Raw genomic sequence first — 17876 nt, 5'->3', positions numbered from 1 at the left:
TTTCATCTGTATTTTTGTAAACACATCACCTCACCACTAGGCATAAAAGAAGAGCTGATACTAATTGTATTGTTCTAATTGCTTTACATGAACTATTTCATGGCAACTCTATGAGGAATGAGCACTGCCATTAGGAGTCCTGTTTTGCAAGTGGAAGGGTTAACTGAAGAGCAAGCTTAACTGAACTACCTAAGGTCATTTAGGTAGTCAATAGTGACCAGGCTTTGAACCCAAATTGTCTAACTTAAAAGCCAGTGTACTTGTTTTCTCTCGACCCTGCTGCTCCTTTCTATCTATAAAGAGCTTACTATGTTCCAGAAACTCTTCTTATACTCTGTATATATCTACTCATTTGATCTTCATAATAATCTTAAAGTAAGCACAAATATTATGTGTTCTGTGTAGGTAAATAACTGAAGTGTAGAGAGGTTAACCTGTTCATGGTAACACAATGAGTAGGTAGCTGAATTGAGAGCCTAAGCACTTTAATTTCAGAATCTGTGCTCTTAACCACTATGTTAGATTCTCTTTGATATTTGAAAAGTACTCACAGCAAACACATGTGATTTCTAGTAATGAAAATCTATCTGATGAAGATACTTGCTGAAAATAGAATTTTTTTTCAAAAATGTGTTTGCCACCTCTATTGCCAATATGTTTTTGTGTATGTATTTATTTCTAATTGGAAGATAGTTATAATATTGTGATGGTTTTAGCCAGACATCAACATGAATTGGCCATAGGCCAATATGTTTTTAATTGATAATTTCCCAGAGGTGGGAAAACTTACGGACATGTGTCTTATACAGATTACACATATGTTTCAGACTCATCCCAGTTGTTCATGATTAATGTTTTTCTAGTCCTCACACTTACATTTGGCTTATTTACTCTAAACAGAGATCAAATTTAAGTAGAGATACACAGGGACTGATAATAAAATTAAAGTGTATGGCAACTTTAGTTTGGCAAAGGATAAAGAAATCTCGAGAAACATAAAATGAGTGAAAAAGTGAAGTGAAAGTGAAGTCATCGTTGAAGATGAGTTTAGACACACACAAGTCACATTCACAGAATGTGGAAACTGATGTAAACATGCCATTGATAACAGAACAATTCCAAACATAGTGCTCATAGTACGTGACTAATCACACCCCAAAATGCTAGAATCAATAATAAAGTTATTCCTGTAATGCAGTGGAGAGAAGCATCATAGTTTTAACCAGTGTGGCTAATGCTTGTCATTTCTTCCATCCTGTTAGTTCCATATTGTCAGGTATTGGGCCTATTTAAGATAATTAGTGTGGGTGCTCAGCGTTGATTAAGCACAGAGAAGGGGGTCTATAAGTATTGAAGGAGGGAATGAACAAATGCAGATATAACAGTGACTGAAGTTTCAGTGCACATCAACCTAAATTTAATCCCTTTTGTGCCAAATACAAAGCCTGTGGCACCAAGGTTAGTCTGTCTCACCAGATAATGGGCAAAAGCTGTTGCTATAACTCCTACCTTGATAGTAGCTGAGTCATGACTAGGACGACAACAGTGGCCAGAGGTGTTAAGAGTCTGGGGAAATTTGTCTCTGTTAGCTCTTCAATGCAAATTCAAATATTCATCATTCCCTATCAGCAGTTTTGACCTAGTAGATCACTCCTTCCTTCTTGACACAACTTCACTTGGCTTCCAGGGCCCCTTATTTTTCTGGGATTTCCTATAGACTCCTTTAGCTGATTCCTCCTCTTATTTCTAAGTTCTTACTCCTCTTCTTATTTCCAAGTTCTTGTATCTTTATTTTTAAAAGTAGTCTGTCTTTAGAAGAGCAGACTTTTTAAAAAATTTAATGAAGTCTAGTTTAGCATTTTTTTTCTTTTAGAAATGTGCTTCTGATGTCTCATCTAAGAAATTTTCACCTAATGCAAGATCACACATATTTTCTTCAATGTCATCTTCAAAATTTAACAGTTTCAATTTAGCTTTTAGGTCTCTGATACATTTTGAGGTAACATTCTTATTTGGAGGATATGAATCAAAGTTCAATTTTTGGATATGAATGTCCATTCATTCCAGGATTCTTTTGTTATAAAGACTGTCCATTCGTTACTACATTGCCTTTGAAACCTGATCAATCAATCAAGCCTAATACCAAACCTAATCAAACAAATCAATTTTCTAAGACAATGAAAAGACAGGCTAGCACCTCAGGAAACATTTGGAAATTATATATTTGACAAGGAACTTTGCACTGGAATAAAAAAGGAAGTCACAAAATACCACAGTAAGAAAACAACCCATTTAAAACATGATGAAAAAATTACTAGTGACCGTTAAGAGAGAATATTCAGAAGACAGAGGAACATAGGAAAAGATATTCAACATCATTAGCCATTCATGAGATATAAATTAAAACCATGATGAGATACCACTGCTCATGTGTTAAAATGGCTAAAATAAAAACTACAGTATTAAATGCTAGTGACAATGCAGAACAGTTTATACATTACTTCTGGGAAAGCATAAAATATAAGAATGTTGAGACTGTGACAAAATTGTCCTGCCTTGATTCCTTATGACAACAAATGTATACCATTTTTCAAAACAGCTTCAACTTTTTGCATGTAATTACTTGTGTAATGAAAGAGATCATCTATTTTAAATAGAAATATGCATCATATATCAAGATCTATATAAACCACTAAGGCCATACTTTAGATATGGTGTAACATATAATAGTAACATGAGAGATATTTAGAAAAAATGAGATTGATGATTTTTTTTCCTCTGCCTTACTTACTGGAATTATTTGAGGATAAATAGTTCTTTAGAAATAGCAGGACAAACAAGATCTTCCTTACTGCCAAGTCAGTGAACTTCTGAAGTTCAAAAGGACTCTTTAGCTACTGCCTAGAGCCATTTCCTCATTTTTGATGACAGCAAAGAGTGGTTCATTTTCTCTTTTACAGTGTTTTGCCCTTTAGCTAATTCAGAATAAAACTGCTGCACTTGTTTGCTGAGAATTTTTTCGACATTCCTCACCAAACATACCCACTATTCATAACCAGACCACATAAGTTCAGAGCCTAAAGATAAGCTTTCAAAACATAAATAGAAAATATAATGATGTAGGATCTCCATATTAATTTGCCAGTGATATGTCTTGAGTTGTTTACACGTCTGACTTTACCTTTCCAAGTGCCAGCTCAGGCTGTGTAATGAGACATTTAAGACCAAGATTCTAAATAATTCACTTATACTTCACAGCCAAAAGTCAGCACAAGATTTAACATTTTTACTTTGGGGCCTTACAGTATCAATTCAAGACAACAACTGGTGTGCTGTTTACCTCCTGGTAAACATTGTCTAATGTATGGACTAAAAGGCTTATAGAACATATGCTAGTCATGATAACTGTTGGACACTGTCAACACATATAGCCAACAGTCACCTTTTCTCCTCACAGCATGTATTTGGTGCTCTTCTTATTAAACAAAATACTTTTCAAACCTAAAACTTTGCTACTTAAAATTCAGGCATAGCAGTCTTTTCTTGGGGCTAATTTATATCTAATGTTTCTACCAATGTCTGTGTGTCAGCACCCAACTATGACTTCAGTTTATTGTCAACACACAGGCAGACAAAGCTCGTGCATAGACCGTATTTATTGAATTATTTCCTATCATAGTCTCATTGAAATGCAAAATGCTTTAGTGCTCAGAAAAACATACAGTCAATTATCCTCATCTGGAGCTTGCAGGAAGAATATCAAATGAAATTTCAAAGTTTTATTTTATCTGCATATGAAATTGATAGCTGAAAAATATGTGTTTATCAAGGACATTCTTGGTTTGTTAATAATACAAACAATGGGTACACCAACTTTTATAGAATGGATAGAGGAGAAGTCCATGAATCGAATGGAAAAGGAATGCCGTAATTGCCAGGCAGAAGCCTATTTTGGAGAGGCAAAGATAGGGTTAAGAGACAGCTTGGTGGTATTCACTGGAGACCTCTTTGTTGACGTAGAGCAGCATCCTAAGGTGGTGGCCTTGGGAAGCCCAAGAATAAGCAGAAATTATTTAAGGTAGAATTCATGAATGATAAGCAGATCTGCTCCTTTTCTTTAACAAATTGATTTTATTTTTTATTAAAAATTAAAATTTTATATTGGATCATATTTGATTGACAATATTGCATTTGTTCCAGGTATAAAGTGAAGTGATTCAGTTATACATATATATGTATCTATTCCTTTTCAAATTCTTTTCCCATTTAGGTTATTACAGTGTATCGAGCAGAGTTCCCTGTGCTAAACAGTATGTCCTTGTTGGTTATCTATTTTAATTATAGCAGTGTGTACATATCAGTCCCAAACTCCCAATCTATTCCTCTCCCCCACCCTTTGCCCTGGTAACTTATAAATTCATTCTCTAAGCAGAAAAATAAGTTCATTGGTATCTTTTTTTTTTTTTTTGGATTCCACATGTAAACCATATGTGGTTATTTGTCTTTCTCTGTCTGACTCACTTCACTTAGTATGAAGTCTCCAGGTTCACCCTTGTTGCTGCAAATGGCATTATTTTATTCTTTGTACAGCTGAGTAATATTCTGCTGACTATATGGACCCCATCTTTCTCCTTTCATCTGTTGATGAATACAGGTTGCTTCCATGTCTTGGCTATTGTAAACAACACTGTAGTGAACGTTGGAATGTTTGTATCCTTTCGGACTGTGTCTGTCTCCAGATACATGCCCAGGAGTGGTATTGCTGGATGATATGCTAACTATGATCTGGGCTTCCCTTGTAGCTCAGCGGGTAAAGAAGCCGCCTGCAATGCAGGAGACCTGGGTTCAATCCCCGAGTTGGGGCCTGGAGAAGGAAATGGCAACCCACTCCTGTACTCTTACCTGGAAAATTCCATGGGCAGAGGAGCTGCAGTCCATGGAATCGCAAACAGTCAGATACAACTGTGCAACTCTCTTTCTTTCATGCTACCTGTATTTTTAGTTTTTTAAGGAATCTCCATACTGTTCTCCATGGTGGCTGCACCAATTTATATTCCCACCAACAGTGTAGGAGGGTTCCTTTTTCTCCACACACTCTCCAGCATTTATTGTTTAGATAGTTTCTTGACGACGACTATTCTGTCCAGTGTAAGGTGTTATCTCATGGTAGTTTCGATTTAAATTTTTCTAATAATTAGTGATGTTGAGCATCTTTTCATGTGTGTTTTGGCCATCTGTATATCTTCTTTGGAGAAATGTCCATTTAGGTCTTCTGCCCATTTTTTGATTGGATTGAGCAAGAATATACAATGGAGAAAAGATAGTCTCTTTAATAAGTGGTACTGGGAAAACTGAACAGATACAAGTCAAAAAATGAAATTAGAACATCCTTTAACATCTTACACAAAAATAAAATCAAAGTGGATTAACGACCTAAATGTAAAACTGAATACTACAGGACACTTAGAGGAAAATATAGGCAGAACCCTCTTTGACATAAATCGCAGCAGTATCTTTTTTGAGTCATCTTCTAGAGTAATGGAAATAAAAACAAAAATAGACAAATGAGACCTAATTAAACTCAAAAACTTTTGCACAGCAAAGAAAGCCACAGACAGTATGAAAAGACAACCCACACAATGGGAGAAAATATTTGCAAACAATAGGACCTGCCAGGTTTTAGTCTCCAAAATTTACTAACAGCTCATGCGGCTCAAAATCCAAAAGAACTGCTCTGGATATAAGGAATTACTTGTTCCCCAATTTTTACCCCTACCACCAGCCAAAAATACTTTTATCTGTTCTAGTCTTTCTTTTTATTTTCAGATAGTTTTCAATGAACTATGCTCAAGACATCATTTTCCTGAAAGTTCTAAAAAAGACATTTAAAATTAACTTTAAAGTCAACACCCATCAAAAAATATTCTTAATCATTCATCACTTAGATAATTTGTGTACTTGTGATATGCCATACTAAATGATACTATTCATTATAAACAAAAATCACTGAAAAATAATTTTGCCTTTGAACTGTTTTCACACAAACATAATATTTAAAAGACTATGATTTTATAGCATTTTATCTTAGTCCTAAGTTTCTTGAATTACTAATATATGTCTTCTAAATTAGTCATTTCCTCAGACACCTAGCTGTGCTTTCTTTTTTTTTAATTAGTTGGAGGCTAATTACTTTACAGTATTGTAGTGGTTTTTGTCATACATTGACATGAATTAGCCATGGATTTACATGTGTTCCCCATCCCGGTCCCCCCTCCCACCTCCCTCTCCGCCCGATCCCTCTGGGTCTTCCCAGTGCACCAGGCCCGAGCACTTGTCTCATGCATCCAACCTGGGCTGGTGATCTGTTTCACCCTAGATAATATATATGTTTTGATGCTGTTCTCTTGAAACATCCCACCCTTGCCTTCTCCCACAGAGTCCAAAAGTCTGTTCTATACATTTGTGTCTCTTTTTCTGTTTTGCATATAGGGTTATCGTAGCTGTGCTTTTAAATGCCCAAATCTATATTATGGTTCCTTAGGGTAGTTGTAATCCAATGACCATCATACAGCAGAAATACAAAGTCAACAAGATAATATATATAATGTGTCTGCCACATAAATATTTGTTTTGGCTTTTGTTTTTAAAAGCAGAGTTTTGTTTTCTTCCCCAGGAGCAGTACACATTCAAAACACTTTTCTGTGGTTAGAAGACTTTTCAAGAATTTTTTTTTCTTTAAAGACAATCATCCCTAACTCATTATGTCAAACATGCAGTAACTGACACTGCGTGTCTTTTGCGGGTGTAACTGACCCACATCTCTTTTGCTCACAAGGGCACTTTTAGAACAAGAGAACCCAAGATGGAAGACTTACCCCTCTTACCAGAAATGGTCTTTCTCATGTGAGCTGACTGTCATCACAGAGGTACTATTTTCCTGCTGGTTAGATCAGTTTCATGTATTTTTCCACCCTTGGAATGATCCTTAGCTGTTAATATAACCACGAAGATGATGTGTCTATAGCACAATAAAGACATTTACTGTGTTTTCTCATAGCAATGAGAATGTTTATTCAGTGCATCTTAGTGGGACACTGTTGTTTATCTGGATAATTTTTTAAATTTTTTAGTTGTGGGAAATATACATAATATAAAATTTGCCATTTTGATCATTTTCAAGTGTACAGTTCAGTGTCATTACAGTTCAGTGTCATTAAATATATTCACATTATTGTGCCACGGTCTCCATCATGCATCTCTAGAACATGTTTCATCTTCAAACTGAAACTCTGCACCCACTAAACAGTAACTTTGTTTCCCCTTCCTCCCAGCCCCTGACACCCCCAGGCAGTGTTCTGTCTGTGAATTTGATTACTCTAGTTACCTCATGTAAGTGAAATGTGACAGCATCTGTCCCTTTGTGGCTGACTTTTTAAATTTATAATCTCATCCTCCAGGTTCATCCATCTTGTGGTCATATATAAAAATTTCCTCCTTTTTAAAGCTGAGTAATATTCCATTACATGTATATGCCACAGATAAGAACTTTTAATGTGCATCTTATGACCTAAGCTGTATGGACATATTATTTAAAAACATTAAAAACTGAAACCTGTTGAACTGAGTAAAATCATTTGAAGGTGTGGAATCCTAAACGTATAGACTAATTTGATGGTTTCTAGAACTTCCGTGGTGGCTGAGCTGGTAAAGAATCCACCCATAATGCAGGAGATCTAGGCTCAGTCCCTGGGTTGGGAAGATCCCCTCGAGAAGGGAACAGCTACCCACTCCAGTATTGTGGTCTGGAGAATTCCACGGACCAAATGCATAGGGGTCGCAAAGAGTCAGACACAGCTGAGCAAGTTTCACCTTCACTCTTCGGCAACATGGCTCTCGAACTCTAGTGTGAACCGGTTAGTGCTGGGTGAGACAGAATGATAATGAGTTTAAATCATATACATAGATGAGCATTCAAATAATTTCAGTCATTCTTTTAAAATGCTTTAATAGTTTTGAAACAAGAGAGGTGATGGTTGTACAACATTGTAAATGCACTAGTACCACTAAATGGTACACTTTAAAATGATGAATTTTACTTCAATGAAATAAAATGCTGTAATGATAGAAATGTTCTTTAACTTTGAATTAGAAATTATATTTTTGCTATAGATATTACATATGTTGATAAAAAATTTTGAAACATTTGTATTAGGGCTTTAAGGGTTAATTTACTACTATAGTTAATTACTATTCATAAAAGCAAAGGAGCAGGAAATAAGCTTTGTGGAAATGCAATTGTACTAATGGTTCTCTCTGCTCAGAATATTGCCCATGGTCTGCCCATCCTCAGAGCCAAACTCTTTGGTCGGTCTCTTATAGAAGCCATTCCCATTATCTAAAAATAAAAGAAAGTTTCCCCTGTTTTTGCACCTCTGTTGGAGTGCTAAGGTTCTGTCTGGTTGTAATTCTCTGTTCCTCCTGCTAAAAGGAAAGTTCCTTGAGGACAAGATCATGCTTTGTTCTTCTATATGTTTATCTGTCGAGTAGTACATGCTCTGTCAATCCTGGTTATGTTGAAATTTACTGATTTGAATTTGTTAAAATAGATTTTTCTTGCTCACTGGACTTTGCAAACCGTTGTTTCATAGTAACATTTTCTCACATGCTCCATCCATTTGGATTAAAGAAAGTGAACACAGAAGCTTAAAATTGAACCTGTTGACTACATGAGGTCATATAGAAATTGAATGATTGGACAGATCTTTCTTTATTTGTCCATTATCTTTCTTTGAGAAGCATGCATTTCTTATTGGTTTACTTTGGCAATTTGTTTCTTAAAGCAAAAATATTTTCTTACTTCTCTTGTATGTCTCTTTAGTGTACTTATCACAACCAAAGCAGTTCAGTTTTCTAGTACGTACCTACAGTAAATAAATCATTGAGCAATATTCTGTTGATGAGAGCCCCTCTTCTTGAGTGGTCATCAATATATGGTTAATATAGTTGAACCATACATGCCTGAACTCATTTAAGGAAAGTGGCAGAACAGGTAACCAAGGCAGAATTATAGAGAATAGAATAAATTGGTCATAACAAAATTTATATTTATTTATGAAACATTGAGTTGGCCAACAGTAACATCATGGAAAAATTCGAATGAACTTTTTGGCCAATCCAGTAGTTTCTTCCACATAGCATATAAAATTGTTTCCCCTGAAACAAAACATCAAGCAGAATGAATCCACATGTGATGCCAAAAACTGAGCCTTGAGAAGTGGCTAAGTTTAGAAATCTGCATATCCTGCAGAGACAGGAAAAGAAAAAGAGGGCAGTGTCCTGAGAGCCTAGGAAAGAGATTCTTACTTGGAAAGTGGGCATAGGTAATCTGGGCCTCCAGGAAAAGATTCTAGAACTCTGAAGAAGTCAATCATGACGAGATGCATGTAATGGGAGTAGCAAGTTTGCTCACATTCTCACTGAGACTTGAAAGTGGAGCCTCTTCCTTTCTCTGTAACAATCAGATCATCTTCATGATATGCACCTACAAGGTAGGAAGAAAAATCTAAAATTTGGTCCATTCAAAAACTAAATCCACTATAATATTAATCTCAAGTAAAATAAGCAATATCTTAGAGGCTGTCTTCTCTGCCCCTTTCCAAACTGGTTTTTTTTTATGGTTTTGGGGAGTGTGGTTTATCTGACATTGTAGAGACAGTAGCCTCTGGAACCTCTTTGGCCTCCGTGGTGAAGCACCTGATGGTCAGTAGGCTGAGCCAAGTGGCCGGGGAAGGGCTCCTTGAGCATCTGATCTGAGCAGCGTCCAGGTACTTGCTATGAAATATAGAGTCTAGACACCCTAGACTCGGTGGAGCACAGTCGTCTTCCTGCTGACTTCACAGGTGCTTGAGGCTTGTGTGGGTCTGACCTGGGACACACAGGAGGCAGGTGTAGAAGGAAGCCACGCTCAGGTCTCCTCTCTGCCTTGTCCCTCTCTGCCTCCAAGTTTCTCTGCTATTTGGGGTGCTGGCTGACACAGGAGCCTTTGAGGGCCTTGTGTCCCAGTCACACGCCTCTCCCCTTTAGAACTTCAGCCTGGAAAGGGGAGATCTAGCTATAAATGTCTCTCGGACTTCTACCTGCCCCTCCCTTTCTCTTCCTATCAAGCCTTGGGACCCAACGGGTAAAATTTTCCCTCTTCCTCTTTCTTTTTGACTAGAAATTCTTTTTTTCTCAAAGTCTGGCTTTCAAGATTATTGTCTGTCTGCATATTGCCTTTGGGCAATTTCTTTTTTCCTCTTCTCTTTTTTCTTTCTGCTACAGCTCTCCTAATCTCCCTTAAATTCCCAAGATGGTGTTGGAAAACAGCTCTTCTCAAAGGGCAAAAACATAACCATGTGACATTTCTCAAAATACTGTATCCCTTATACCTCATTTCATATAATGTTATTCATTGTCTAACAGGAAGATATCTAGATTATATTTCCATGCTCTATGAAATTCTTTTAAGAGAAAAAGTAATTTTACTTGACTGCTAAATTTTGAATGCCATTTCTTTTTTTTTTTTTAAGACAATTTTCTTAGAGCAATTTTGGGTTTACAAATAACTGAGAGAGAGGTATAGGGATTTCCCGTGTTCCCCCAAACCCCTACACATGCAGTCTTCCCCACTGTCAGCACCATTTACCAGAATGGTGAGTTAGGATAAAGCTACACTGACACATCATAATCATGCAGAGTCCCGAGTTTACACTAGGATTCACTGTTGGTGTTCATTCTGTGGCTTTGAGCAAAGGTATAATTACGTATGTCATTATTATCATATCACAGTGTATTTTCACTGCACTAAAATGCCCTTTTGATGATTTTTTCCCACATTTGTATTTTGGTCTTTGTAGGTAACTCATGTTTCATCTTCTAGCCTTCTGATGTTCTGTTCTAATAACACAATGTTTACTTTTATTTATTAAGTTGTTCATATTAATTTCTGCAGCTTAAAGGTAAAATCTGAGTTTGTAAAAGTTTCGAACCAAACGTATTAGCATTTCGATGCCTCTTTTGTGTTCCATTGTGTTTATTTTCTTTATGGCACTTCAGTTTACAGTGGTGATTTGAATACCAAATATTTGCCTTTCAGGATGAAGCTCTGCCATTTACTACCTATACTGTATCTCTTCATGGAACACTGTTTGATGTTATCTACAAACTTAAGATGGCTTTTATTTTTCTGGTGGTGTTTGGTTACATTTACCTGTTTAATTTCTTAGCGTGAGACAACATCCTGAATGCTGATAGTAATGGATGGTTCATTTTTTTCTGAACTCCTTTTGTTAGAGTTGGTGGTTCTACTCTAGTTGTTTTTAAGCTATTGAATTAAATTATAGATACATTTTTGGCAAAGGAAAAAATTTAAATTTGAGGTTATCCACTGCAAGCTTCAGAGTAAGTGAACCAAAAATTCAACTGTGTGATTTAATCATTTAAAAAGTGGTAGACCCTGTTTTGACTGTAAGTACAGTCATATCAGTAGGAAAGGATGTTTGAACTAGAAAGTATAGACATAAACTCATTTTAATTTCTGGGCATCTTCCTTAAGTGTTTTTATCAGATTACCTTGTATAGCAACTTGCCATTCTGTGGTTACTCACTTCTAAGACAGTAAATGTCGAGAAATGCCAGACTACCACCTCGGACTGCAAAGTTTGATTATTTTGTGTATATGTGGTTTCATACCCAAGTGAGTCATTCTGCTAAGAACCTTGAGAATATCAGTCTCGTCTAGACGTTTCAATCTTAATGACTGATACACCAGTCCTGGCATACAACTTGGTATCATTAGAAAGAGGATGTAGGTGTAAAACAGTTTTGTACAAATACTGTATTCTTGAACCCACAAAATCTTGACTGGTCATTTCCTCTGCTAAATCTTTTCCATTCCCACCATTTTTTATGATCACTTTTTATCAAAAACTGCTCCTCAGTAAATCTCATATCTTTAAAATCATCTCGGCCTGTCCTATTTATATTTCCAGCATGTACTGTGATGCCTGCCTCAGTAGCTTCAGTAAAAATCTGTTGAATAAATATTGACTTCAAGGGACTTACGGAAAACCATAGCATTTGCACCTCTGATATTTTTATTTCTTTTTTTCCTTCAGTCTTTCCCCCAAGTATTTCTTAAAGCTTCTAGGAATTTGTTGCTGATTTTTTCTATGTTATCATATTTTATCAATGAGCAGATACTAGGAATAACCATGAATGATCACATCAATATTACTTTTATCAGATTTTTTGGTTTTATAAGAGAACCAGGGTAATGCAATGTTAAATATTCCTCAACTCTGAGGGAGTATTTTTGGAAATATCAGTCAGTTTAGCATGAATAAACCTGCTAGTAATGGGCATAGTAATTAAAAATGGAAGTTTGGAAAGTGGAATGTTAATTTTACCCAGGGCTACTCCTGTGGGCCCCCATGTTTAGAAACTTTTCAGTTTGGAATCAAGTGATAAATACATTAAGAATTTAATATACTTTTCATAAAATATTTTGATGAGCATGATATAGAAGGATGTACACTAAAAGACAAAGCCTGCATAATTTTTTTCTCTTTGGTGAGAAAAGGGTTATTTCTTTATAGGATAAGAACATACAGATCTGTTAGAATCACCAAGGGTAGCATGCTTTAGAAGAGTAGATATGATGGGAAGTTCTTATTTGCCTGGAGGAGGATTATGAGAATATATTCTGGATTTTTGAGACTTGAAAAATTGCCTAGCACTTTGGCTGGACCAAAATGATGTCTGTTTTTCAGCTGACATGCCCATGTCAGTTTTAACTCCTAAATATGTCTGTACTGGTTGGTGTCCCTGGTTTCGAGGTCCCAGGTGGCGCAGGGGTAAGGAATCTGCCTGCCAGCGCAGGAGTCATGGGAGACACTGGTCGGAAAGATCCCCTGGAGGAGGAAATGGCAATCCACTCCAGCCAGTATTCTTGCCTGGAAAATGTCATGGACAGAGGAGCCTGGCGGGCTACAGTCCATGGGGTCACAAAGAGTCAGATGTGACTGAGCACACACGTCCCTGCTTTATTGTCTCTGTTCCTTTTCCTGGAGACACAGTAGACCTCCTTAACAGTCAAGCCACTAACAGGAATGTGCCAGGGATCTTCTGGATCTTTCTCCAGCTCCAGAACTTTCTTCAGTTCTGATTCATCGAGGCCCATACAGCCTCCCCCTACTGGGACATTTTAGTGTAGGCCTGCCAAGCATGATGTGGAAGAATCTTCTTGATTCAGGTGGAGGAGCATTCAGGTCAGCACCTAGGATAACGGGCAGGGCGAAGGACCCCGCCCCAGCCACTAGGCTGAGGTTCCTCCCTGAGGTGCGGCTCCATGCCTCACAACTCCAGTGTTGCGCTAAACGGGTGCCATCAGTCCCAGTTACTTAGACATGCCTCCGTCAGGTTTCGGAGCTACCTGACAATCTGTGCCCTGGCTTTCATCTACCACATGCAGGTGCCCACGGCTGAACACTGTATACCCATGAAGCAGCAGGGAGTGGAAAGATCTTTAGCCTATGTGGTTGAGGTGACTTTGGGAAGTATTTCATCCTAGATCATGTTAGTTTAGGGAGGGATCTCTTCCACCCAAGAGTAAGTGGTGCCAATAAACTTGACCCACAAGTCGCCAAGCGCGATGTTTATTCTCCCACCAGAGCATCTCTTTAGCAGACAGGGTATTGAGACAGGAATAGGCTAGGCTGGACTGCCCCACAAATCACACACACACACACACAAACACCAGAAACTGGAGACAATTAAGGCACATTATTTCTTCCTGGATTATACTTAAATAAAATACTGAAATGTAAATAAATCTTCTCTCACCTGGGAAAAACTTTTTTCCCCTCTTTTCTTTAACATTGTATCAATTTCTCAGTGGTCTCAAGAACCTGTTTTGTTTTGGTCCAGTTTTCACTCTAATGCCTATGTCTTCCTGATTTCCTAGCTCCTTGTCTTTAACCAACCACAACCTACTGAAGAGGTCCCTGTCCAAATTCCTGGAGTCCACGAATCTATTGTGTTACAGGCAGAAGGGAGTTAAGGTTGCAGATGGAATTAAGGTTGCTTGTCAGCTGACTTTACAATAGGAAGATTATTTTGGATTATTTGAGTGGGCTCTATCTAATTATGCTCCTTAGCAGAGAACCTTTCCTGCCCAGGTTCAGAAAGAGAGAGATGATGTGGGAGAAAGGCTATAAAGGTGCTGCTTAGGGTCTGCCCTGCCATCGCTGCCTTTAACAATGGAAGAACGGACCCATGAGTCAAAGAATGTGAGCGCCCCTGGAAGCTGGAAAAGCCAAAGGAATAAATACTCCTCTAGAGCTTCCAGAAAGGAATTCAGCCCTGTTGATACCTTGATTTTTTACCCAGTGAAAAACCCATGCTGGACTTCTAACCTGTTAGACTATAAGAAAACCCGTTTGTATTGTTTAAGCCATTAAGGCCGTGGAAATTTCACACAGCTCCCATAGAAAACTAGTACTCCAGCCCTCCCCCTCCCCCCAAACAAAACTAAATTAAAGAAGTTTATGATAATGACACAATTCTTGAGTCACACTCTCTGGAGCTGAGAAAGCAGAAAACTCCCCCTCAATTCCCTTTCAGTTTGAAAGACTTTTGCTCGGTTGTTCGTCTCAGTCTGGGCTTACACTGATAGTGTTTTCTGAAGTTACTGAGAAAACTGTCAGGGTGAGGCACGCTTTGACACACAACAGAAACACATTTGACCCTTTGATTTTGTACAAGTCATACACACGCTGAGAGCCAAAGTTCTTCAAAGAGAGATTCACACCCCATCCCTAGTCTCAACACTTAATCAGTTTGGATTTGCTTCATTGCTCATGGAACTCATCTGAGGTTTTTCTAGAAGAGAGGGGGTGCTACGTCTGTTGGAGAGTCTGGACCTGATGGGTCCTGCGTGTGGCCATGGGGAGAAGAAGCAACTGTAAATTATACATTGAAATCACTGCAGATGGTGACTGCAGTTGTGAAATTAAAAGACGCTTACTCCTTGGAAGGAAAGTTATGACCAACCTAGATAGCATATTAAAAAGCAGAGACATTACTTTGTCAACAAAGTATGTCAACAGACTAGTCTGTCTAGTCAAGGCTATGGTTTTTCCAGTAGTCATGTATGGATGTGAGAGTTGGGCTATAAAGAAAGCTGAGTGCCGAGGAACTGATGCTTTTGAACTGTGGTGTTGGAGAAGACTCTTGAGTTCCTTGGACTGCAAGAAGATCCAACCAGTCCATCCTAAAGGAAATCAGTCTTGAATATTCATCAGAAGGACTGATGCTAAAGCTGAAACTCCAATCCTTTGGCCACCTGATGCAGAGAACTGACTCATTAGAAAAGCCCCTGATGCTGGGAAAGATTGAAGGCGTGAGGAGAAGGGGACGACAGAGGATGAGATGGTTGGACGGCATCACTGACTCAATGGGCATGAATTTGAGTAAAGTCCAGGAGTTGGTGATGGACAGGGAGGCCTGGCATGCTGCAGTCCATGGTGTTGCAAAGAGTTGGACTTGATTGAGCGACTGAACTGAACTGAACTGAACTCTCCCATCATCTCTGATCCTTCTTGTTCAACATTATAGCCTAGTCTCAGGTTTAGTGAATGAGAAAAGGGCCTGATCTAGCCACCTTGACAGAAAGCTAAAAGGAAAATATTGTCCAAGGCCACAGACAGTAACTGTGATGGTCATGAGCTGAGAGCAGGCACTGTGGGAGAAGCCAGGATGGAAGAGGTCTGCTGATTAGTGCGTATAAAAGCATCCTCAGGCATCCTCAGAGGGGTACTTTGGGATTGGAGTATCAGGGTTAAGGGGCTAATGTCCTGCATTGACCAATGGAGGTTTAAGCAATTCTAATTCAGGTACATAAGGAAAATGAAAATTTATTTTTTCCGCAATTGAGTAAAGATATAGGTGTTGGTTATAGTGTGAGATTATGTCTAGTGTCACATGCATTCTTATTACAAACCCTGGACTGGAACTGAATTGTATTTGGAAAGTTATACTGGTATGAATAGGGGCTTTCCAGGTGGCTCTAGTGGTAAAGAACCCGCCTGCCAATGCAGAAGACATAAGAGTTGTAGGTTCAATCCCTGGGTAGGGAAGATCCCCTGGAGGAGGACATGGCAACCCACTCTAGTATTCTTGCCTGGAGAATCCCATGGATAGAGGAGTCTGGTGGTCTATGGTCCATGGGTGGCAGAGAGTCAGACATTACTGAAGTGACTTGGCACATACTGATACAGATAGAGGACATGATATGGATGTGATTTCACTAAAATAGGATTTCTGCTTTGAAGGAGCCAGAAAACTGTGATGAAACTGAAATGAAATAAATTAAGCCAACAAGCTGATTTATACCATGACCCATTATATAGAGAGTTTAGGAAGAGTGTAAGGAAGAAAATAATACAAAAGAAAAGGAATGCAGACTTATTAAAGCTTGCTGAACAAGTTAATCACTTGAAATAATCAAATAGATTCTAGTTAAAGGAAGTGATCTTTAAGTCTCCTACCTCTCACTGTAAATTTTTTGTAAGACTGAATACTTTTATTCAGAGATGGGATAGTGGATATTATGATATATGACCTGAATCTAGGCCTGGTGACATTCCTATAAATCCAAAGCTAGTACCTCCCATTAGAAAAACCATGTCCATTCCATTCCTTTCCAACCCCACTGCCTCTGTGTTGGCGACGACTCTCCTTATCTGTTTCTTGGATCAAGTTATAAGAGCTAGACTCTGCTTCCACTGTTATGCTCATCTCACCAGCCTACCTATGGACATTAGGTTCTTTTCCTAAAAATTAGATCTAACCTTGTCTTCCCCCTGCTCAAAATCTTTGGTTAGCTCCTAATCTATACATAGTATCATCTAACCTGCTATGATTGAGATTTAAATTTCTCTATTATCCTTGTCTGGCTTTCTAACATTATCTCTTCCAGTAATACCCCTCTCCTCCAATTCCACCCCAAAGTATCTATTCTAACTAAAAGTGTCCAAACATTCCTTGGATCCTGCTGCTTCCATACAGAGGAGGAGGAGCTTGATGTTTTTTCAATGGGAAGATTTAGGTTTTAATCCATCTTTTTACTAACTCGAACATGGAGCAAGTCACTTTCCCTGTCTTTTTTTTTTTCATTTCATCATCTGTAAAGTAGGAAACTAACATGCATGCTTACTCTGTAGTCAAGTGAGAATGGTGGTGAGAGTACATGTTACAGTGTGAATTAGGATCTGCATGAAACTTATTATAAATGTGGCCATTCTCCTCTCCTATTAGATACTTGGCTCCTGTAGGTAACTACCCTGACTTCATTTTGCTATCTTCTAAATTTGACAATAATGGGTTTTCAGTGAATGTGTGACAAATTGAATGGAAACTCGATATTGTAGCTCCAGCATTTACAAGGTGCATCATTAAAAGTTTCTACAACATAGAATTATGGAGGAGAGTAGAATTCTTACACTTGTCCAAGTAAATTCAAAAGTCAAAGATCTACAGATGAGAACTCTATTTCAATAATGTATATTCTGTCTTCATAATTTAAGTAGGTCAAAGAAATAGACATGTGATGATAAGTTTTATTGTCACTGCTTTTCTGATAGTACAGCTGATAATGCTGTTAACAAAAACCCTAGGAGCTACATGGTAAGTAAGAATATGTAAAAAGTATGTAGAATATGTAAAATTTTTGTAAAAATATGTAAAAAGATATGTAAAAAGTCAGCTTTGTAGAAACTCTGATGGCTTTTAGCATTCATGGGGGACCCATAATACATAAAGTTTTCAAGACACATTTT

At 37.9% G+C, this 17876-nt stretch overlaps 2 long non-coding RNA genes across 2 annotated transcripts in view; one reads left to right on the top strand and one right to left on the bottom strand.

Moving 5' to 3' along the window:
• The window catches only part of LOC139036017 (uncharacterized), a 381278-nt gene extending 370073 nt beyond the window's left edge, over positions 1-11205 (top strand). The window contains exons 7-8 of the long non-coding RNA XR_011488704.1: positions 6836-6926; positions 11135-11205. This is a non-coding gene — a long non-coding RNA (uncharacterized lncRNA). The remainder of the gene's footprint in view (positions 1-6835; positions 6927-11134) is intronic.
• LOC139036021 (uncharacterized) overlaps positions 8189-17876 on the bottom strand; it is a 33516-nt gene continuing 23828 nt past the window's right edge. Inside the window, exon 3 of the long non-coding RNA XR_011488705.1 lies at positions 8189-9541. This is a non-coding gene — a long non-coding RNA (uncharacterized lncRNA). The remainder of the gene's footprint in view (positions 9542-17876) is intronic.

Source organism: Odocoileus virginianus, chromosome 1 (assembly GCF_023699985.2).
Source record: "Odocoileus virginianus isolate 20LAN1187 ecotype Illinois chromosome 1, Ovbor_1.2, whole genome shotgun sequence".
NCBI classification, from domain to species: Eukaryota; Metazoa; Chordata; class Mammalia; order Artiodactyla; family Cervidae; genus Odocoileus; species Odocoileus virginianus.
Note: the sequence above shows the minus strand (reverse complement) of the source record. Positions and strands in the feature narration are given on the sequence as shown.